The following is a 6,777-nucleotide window of genomic DNA, read 5'->3' on the forward strand; positions in this document are numbered from 1 at the left end:
GTGAATTTTAATGACGTTTGTCAGCTCTAATAAGCAGAATTCTCCAGCTGTGGACGAGACTGAAGCGCTCTCAGTTTACATCTCTGGGTAGATTCAAAGGAAGTGTACGTTTTCAGCAAGTCTACTGCAGTTTTTTCTCTCCGATAATGATAGAGCACTCCATGTTCAGTCATGAAGTTCAGTGGGAGAAAACCAGTTTTTGGTCACAGTCCCAAATATTATAATGAAAAGTGATGGAAAAATGTTTTGTGTTTTAAAAGTTTTCTGTTTTCTTGTGTTTGTGGCTCCACACAAACATGCATTAAATATGTCAAACAATGTGTTCAAAACTGCAACAATAAAATAAATAAATCATCTCATCATTAAATTAATTTAATCAATTTAGTACTATTTTTAGTACTACTTTAGTACTATTTAGTGCTATTAACACATAGTAAGATGCATGGGTTATACCAGGTTTTTATAAGTACTGTACATTTAACTTGATGTACCCATGAAATAACAATTCAGCTACACTTGTCTGTCATTTTTCTTCAGTCTCTAAAGCATTTAACACTAATCCAGTTTGCAATCACCCCAACACTTCGCAAACAGCACACTGCTAGTCCTGTGCTGTATTCTAAGAAGTATACAAACTTAGGGTACCAGGTAAAGACACTGAGTCAATAAACACATGACTCAGATCCTGTCATCCTTTGTTTTCATGTAGATAATGGATAAATGTTCCATTCAAATAGTTCTAGAAGGCTATAACAAAAATGTGCTATTGACACCCAGTGTTATTGTTTTAAGTGTACTCATACTCGTACTCCATGTTTTCTATCCATATTTTCATCACAAACAGTTTTCGGAGAACACACAAAACTGGTGAACACTGCTTGACAATGTCTTTAAGATGAAGATGTATACCTTTGTTTTACAATTTGATGCTATGTATGATTTGCATGGGTGGTGTAAAAATGGAACGATTACATTCCATGTTGGGATTGAAAGTAAACCGTGTCGGGCACGTTCATCAGCTGGTTTGGAAAAAGAGAAAACCAGTGAGGCTGCAGGCTGATGAAGCTTCATGAAACCGTGTTCTTGTTTACTTTGCGGTACTCTCAGTTTAAAACATATTTGTGAATTAACTTCAACATAGTTCAAAGAGAAACATTTTAGAGCAGATGATTCTGAAAATAAAGACACTGCACCATGAAGCTTCATCAGCCAATCGCTAGTGGCAGCACAAACACATAAACAGATAATGTCACCATAGTATTAAGATGGAATGTTAATAAATCATGTTACATTGAAATGGATATTTGCCAGCAAACACAAAAGAATATCTAATTTAATGCATAATGTTATTGAATTCTGTTTAATAATGTGGTATGCAGCTGGAACCTATTGTATATGTTGTTATTTTAAGGTATTTTTCTTTTATAATCAAATAAAATCTGGATTAATGTCAGGGTTTAAATGTCCTTGAGCAGAATGTAAATCATTCATCTGATGAAAAGCAGAAGCAGTTCTGTATAAATACAATGGCAGGACACTTTGTCCAGAGAACATTCATCAGTTTGAGGATAATGGAAGGCAAATAAGGATTTGGGCAGCAGAAAATGTAAAGTGCATTACAGGGCGTATCAGGTGTTGATCTCCAAGCTCAGGTTTTACAACTAGGTGGTACAATATTGTACGTCCAGACGTTTACAAGAATCAAGACATATTTTTCTTGGACAGTTCCTCCACACCGTACACATAGCTCACGTCCTGCACGCTTGGAGACTAAAGACGGACATTTCGGGGCAGAGGGCTACTTTATACTATAGTAACAGCTTTTATGAGACAGACAACACGTTGAAGTCCAGCGGGAAAAGTCCTTGATGGACAGGCACTTTAGCAAAGCCAAAAGCAGGCTGGTTACGTGAAGGGAAAAAATGAAATAAAATCAATACTTGAACATAACTTTTTAAATAAACATTTGCACTCGATGGACATTGTTGGCAGCAGCAGCCGGTAACCTGTCCCTACTGGTGGAACTTAACACCAGAACGTTCATGAGTCCTGGCTCCCATCGAGGTGATGGCTTCTGGCAAGTCGTGACGCGAAAAGCAGCCGACGTCTGTTTGTGCAAGGTGAAAGAGGAGAGAGGCAGTGGGAAGTCATCGTGCCCTAGAACCCTGCTGTGGAACTGCTCTTTCCCCAAAACAAGCCTTGGAAATGAGCAGTCTCACATGGGGGAAATAGGACAATTTGTCTTAACCTGGATTTCAGGAATACAATAATTTGATGTTTACCAAAGATATTTCTAGCTAAAAAAAAAAAAATGTTAAATTCATTTAAGGGCCATTTTTGTTTACGAAAGTTGAGTTGGTTTTTCGAGTAGTAAAACAATTGCAAAACAGTATCTAAGTGATCTAAGTGTTGAGACAGTATGCAATGGTTTCTGCCATCCAATGTGGCAAAATAGAATGCATGAAGTTTATAAGTAGTGAGTTACAGACCAGCACGGCCTGTGCACCATTGATGCACCGTACTGTGTTTAACTCCTTCAAGTTTGAAGGGGTTTAATTTTAAGTTTAAATAAATATAGTAGTACTGCTGTCCTTAGTTCTGTGGTGCGCCGAGTGGCTTCAGGTGTCTCCAAACTTGTCCTGAAGGCCAACCAGGAAGCACACAGTCTGATTAAAATAGACAGGTCTCCATTTCTTTGCTTCTCTTACAGTGTCCATGTGATCTTAGTTAATCTCACGCATTCATTTAACACACAAACAGAAATCTTCAGTTGTACTGGTGAAGAACATGTTCTCCTGATTGACAGATTGAATGAGTAGGTTTTCCCATCAGGGTAGCTGGGCTTTCCCTGAACAATAGCGTGGAAAAATTGCACACCCAGGACAGACTCAAAGTCGAAGTGGTGTTCCTCAGTATAGAGAGAAGTGAATTGATTTGATTTGGCTGTATCATCTTGTGGGTATTCCTCCCTAGTGAGGTGGTCTCTGCGTGTCCAGCTGACAGGGACAGACCTGGGACATTCTGGAGAGACTATGTCTCTCAGGTGACCTGGCAACACCTTTCCCCAGAAGAACTGGATCTAGCTTTCCTGGCGAGACACTGGCCTGTGTAGCTTTGTCAGTTATCAATGTCCATTTGTTTCATAGAGACTCTCAGAGAAGTGTGCACCTCCTCACAACACTCCAAGCGTCCACGTTTTAACAGATGTGCGCAAGTGTGTCACAATAAATGGAAAATGATCATAACTCCACAACTCATCATGCTCCGAGAAATCATTTCCAGTTAGAGGCTGCACGTAAACACTCCACTCAACACGGGACGATCGCCATGGAGAGCATGACAGTGGATGCCGGAGTCTTCCTGGAAAATTAGAGTGGGCAGAAATAAAGATTTAGCTTGGACCTGATTGTGAATATTAGAAAAGTCAAACATAGACTGGAGAGTTTGAGTAGCCAAGAACAGCTGTAAGAACAAGGTTAGTGTGTGTGTTGCCCTTAAGCAAGGCATCGACCTACTATTGCTGCTCTGCTGAAGGCTGTGGGCACTGGGCAGCCTGCAGGTGTAGACCTGCGTGACTGAGAGTGTGAAATAAATGAAATGTTAAATACTGGATTTGATGGAACAGTGGGAGGTCCACTGGGGAGCGTTAACCGTCTGGTTTATTCGTTCCATAAACCAGGTCAATTATTATATTAATCAATGTATACTACGAATATATTTCCTATGAATGACTTGGCAAAGTCATCATACTTTAACATCATGATGGTTTTTGAGTGATACACAAGGGGAAGAAAGATGGAGTAAATTGGGAAAGAACATATCGCAAGAGATGTTATGGTTTAGTGATGCACATTGCAGGGATTCTATATACCTTTAGTCACATGTGGGTACATGGAATAGAGCAGAAGTGAATTTCCAGGTAAGCTATCCTCAGAAGTGAAAGTGTAAATCAGTGATTTACATTGTACTCAGTTGTTTTATGTTTTTCTCTTCAGTGGTTTCTGAGACAGTTTCAGTGTTCATTGCTTGATTCATTCATTGGTTATCTACTGCCAAGACTTTATTTAATTTTTATGACTGTTTATTTGTCAAAATCATCATATGAAGTGCTCATCATATTCTCATTTATTTTTATTTTTATTTTTATTTTTATTTTTATTTTTATTTTTATTTTTATTTTTATTTTTATTTTTATTTTTATTTTACCATGTGTGTAAATCATTTGAGGTTCACACTGATGACATGTGAATTACACATGTACATTTAATATTATATTATATTTGTAATTGTTTGAAATTATTATGGTGGACTGTATTTGCTAGTCTCATGAATACCGCAAATTCCTCTTTAGTTTATTGAAAGACATGTGACATTTCATGTGGGTAAGAACAACAGCATGATCAAAGGTGATGAAAATATAACTGTAAAATATGCCAGCACAAATGTGATAAAAGTCTGAAATCCAACAATGTATATGACCATCTGATGGTAAATAGAAGTGATTTATAGGAAAACTAAAGTTTGCTGAATGCTCCCGTGTATGTAGTAGCACGAGCTAAACTGTTATAAAAACATATGTTATTATGTCTGTACATGTATCTAGTATATGGGCTGTCAGTGATTTTGCTGTCACCTCCTATTTGAGAGCTCCCCGAGTTGAGGAGGTGTCCTCTTTCAGGCTGACCAATCAGGATGAGAGAAGAGGTCGCGTGGCAGGCAGCATGGCTGCACAGACCACAGACCCTCTCGACTCATGAAGGCCTCCATTCACCTCCATTCATACAATCTCTGAACGCGAGAGCAGGGAAAACAAGCCACGTTTCTAGAAAAAACAATCAGGTCCGGCTTTACAAATTCCTGCTCATTTACCAGCGCCAGAGAGGAGCAGAGTGCACAACGTTGGCCTGCTTGGTATAGAAGTCTCCGGATTCATGTGTGAAGCTGCACGGTGCCAGCTACTTCCTGTTTCAGCTCATGTTTCTCTGATCCATCTTCCGACATCCCTTCCTGTCTAAATGTTATTTTTACTCCCTTTTTTTGTTTCAATACGGGACAAAAACAACCTTAATATCCTGTTTCATTAATCATACTTTTTAATAGCCTGTGGAGAGGAATATTTATTATTGTGTCTCCATATAACAGCAGATTAATGGCGGCTTCAATTTTTCTGAAATCCTTTATTTATTTTTCTGCTTTACCTGAAGTCATTGTGCTTGTTCAGAAAACGACTACGAGGAAATGTTGGCAGTCCACTTAGTACGAAATGGGTGAGGAAACTTTGTGGTCCAGGAATAGATATGATTAATAATCTGTTTATGTACGTACAAACTCCGTGTACAGTAGCGACACTGTCTGCAATGTTTTGCAGGTGGCGCCCATCTTCAGCACCTTTGACACGTGCATGTTTTTGCAAGAGGTTGAGGTGCGATATGATGTGAGGCAGACAGATGGACGATTGACAGCAAGAAGACTATGAGCATAACTTGTAATTTACTGTTATGATATCCTAGCCAGATTTCAGTCAATGCTCTCACTGAGTATATTTGATATTGATTTCAAAGCAAACCCCTTTTATTTAATCCGTCATTTATCCATGTTCTGCATGCTGAAGGCCTCAATTATAATACACACAAAAAGGAGGCGCATCTTTATCTTATCTTATCTTATCTTTATTCATAAAATAAATCAAACTTGACGTGAGAATTTGTGCGCCTCAACAGCACTTCTCACACTGATGCATGCACTGAATATTGTAATAATAATAATAATAATAATTAGATGTTACACATTTCACAACACATATTATTTTTTATTTTAAAAAAAAGTAAAATTTACATGTCAATTTAATTTATCATAACCACAATGATCATGATTTTGTTAGCATTACAACATGGATAATTCAAATAAAAAAAAAAACAATTATTCAATTAACTGTCAAAAATAAACTGCACTACTGTGACTCATGATCCCCCCTCTTCCTGACTCATACGCCGCGTAACCTCCAGTGCCCACTCTCTTTCCTCCTCCTGCACTCAGATGGCATGGAAAAGAAGGGCTCTTTGAGTCATGTGGAGTGGGGAAATGAGGAGGGTTGGTGGGGCTGGGGGGTCCCCGGGCTCTTGGAGTCTGATAGTCTGGCTGCTACACACAGGTTTTCCCTGCAGGGTTAGAAGCAGTCAGAGAGGTGAGGTGAGAAAGGAGATTTGTGACGGCACATCTCCACCATGTGGACTCCTGACAGGGACGCCACTGAAACTGGCCAGAAGCTCCAGGCAACAACATCCTGCATGCAGTGGAGGAAGCTGTAGTTCTGGACGGCGTCAATACCTCACCTGCGCTACACACATACATCAGTTTCATTTGGTTGCAGTAAGTTTCACACTGTCAAATGCTTGGCTCCATTGTGTGTGAGCGTTGGCTGAACGTGATGCTTCCCATTAAAATTGTTCTTGGGTTCCCCATAAAATCGCGGCTGAACTAATGCAGCAATGAGTGGATAAATGACGATCATTCACAGAAGGCAGAAATGATAAATGCAGTTGTCTCTCACAATGTTTGTTTTCATCCCTCACCTGTAAACCTACCGCAGATTGTCCCAGAACCTAGAAACAGTAAGGAGGTTGTATGAATGGCACAGGACATCCCTCCAAATGCTCACTGGAACACACTCGCTCATTCATTGGGTACGTTCATCCATGTGGTTCAACATGCCCCCCTCTACCCTGCAGTGGCTGTAGACCCCAATCCTGACACCTAATCCAGAGGCTCGCTACCATA

The sequence above is a fragment of the Synchiropus splendidus genome, chromosome 1, assembly GCF_027744825.2.
Source record: "Synchiropus splendidus isolate RoL2022-P1 chromosome 1, RoL_Sspl_1.0, whole genome shotgun sequence".
NCBI classification, from domain to species: Eukaryota; Metazoa; Chordata; class Actinopteri; order Syngnathiformes; family Callionymidae; genus Synchiropus; species Synchiropus splendidus.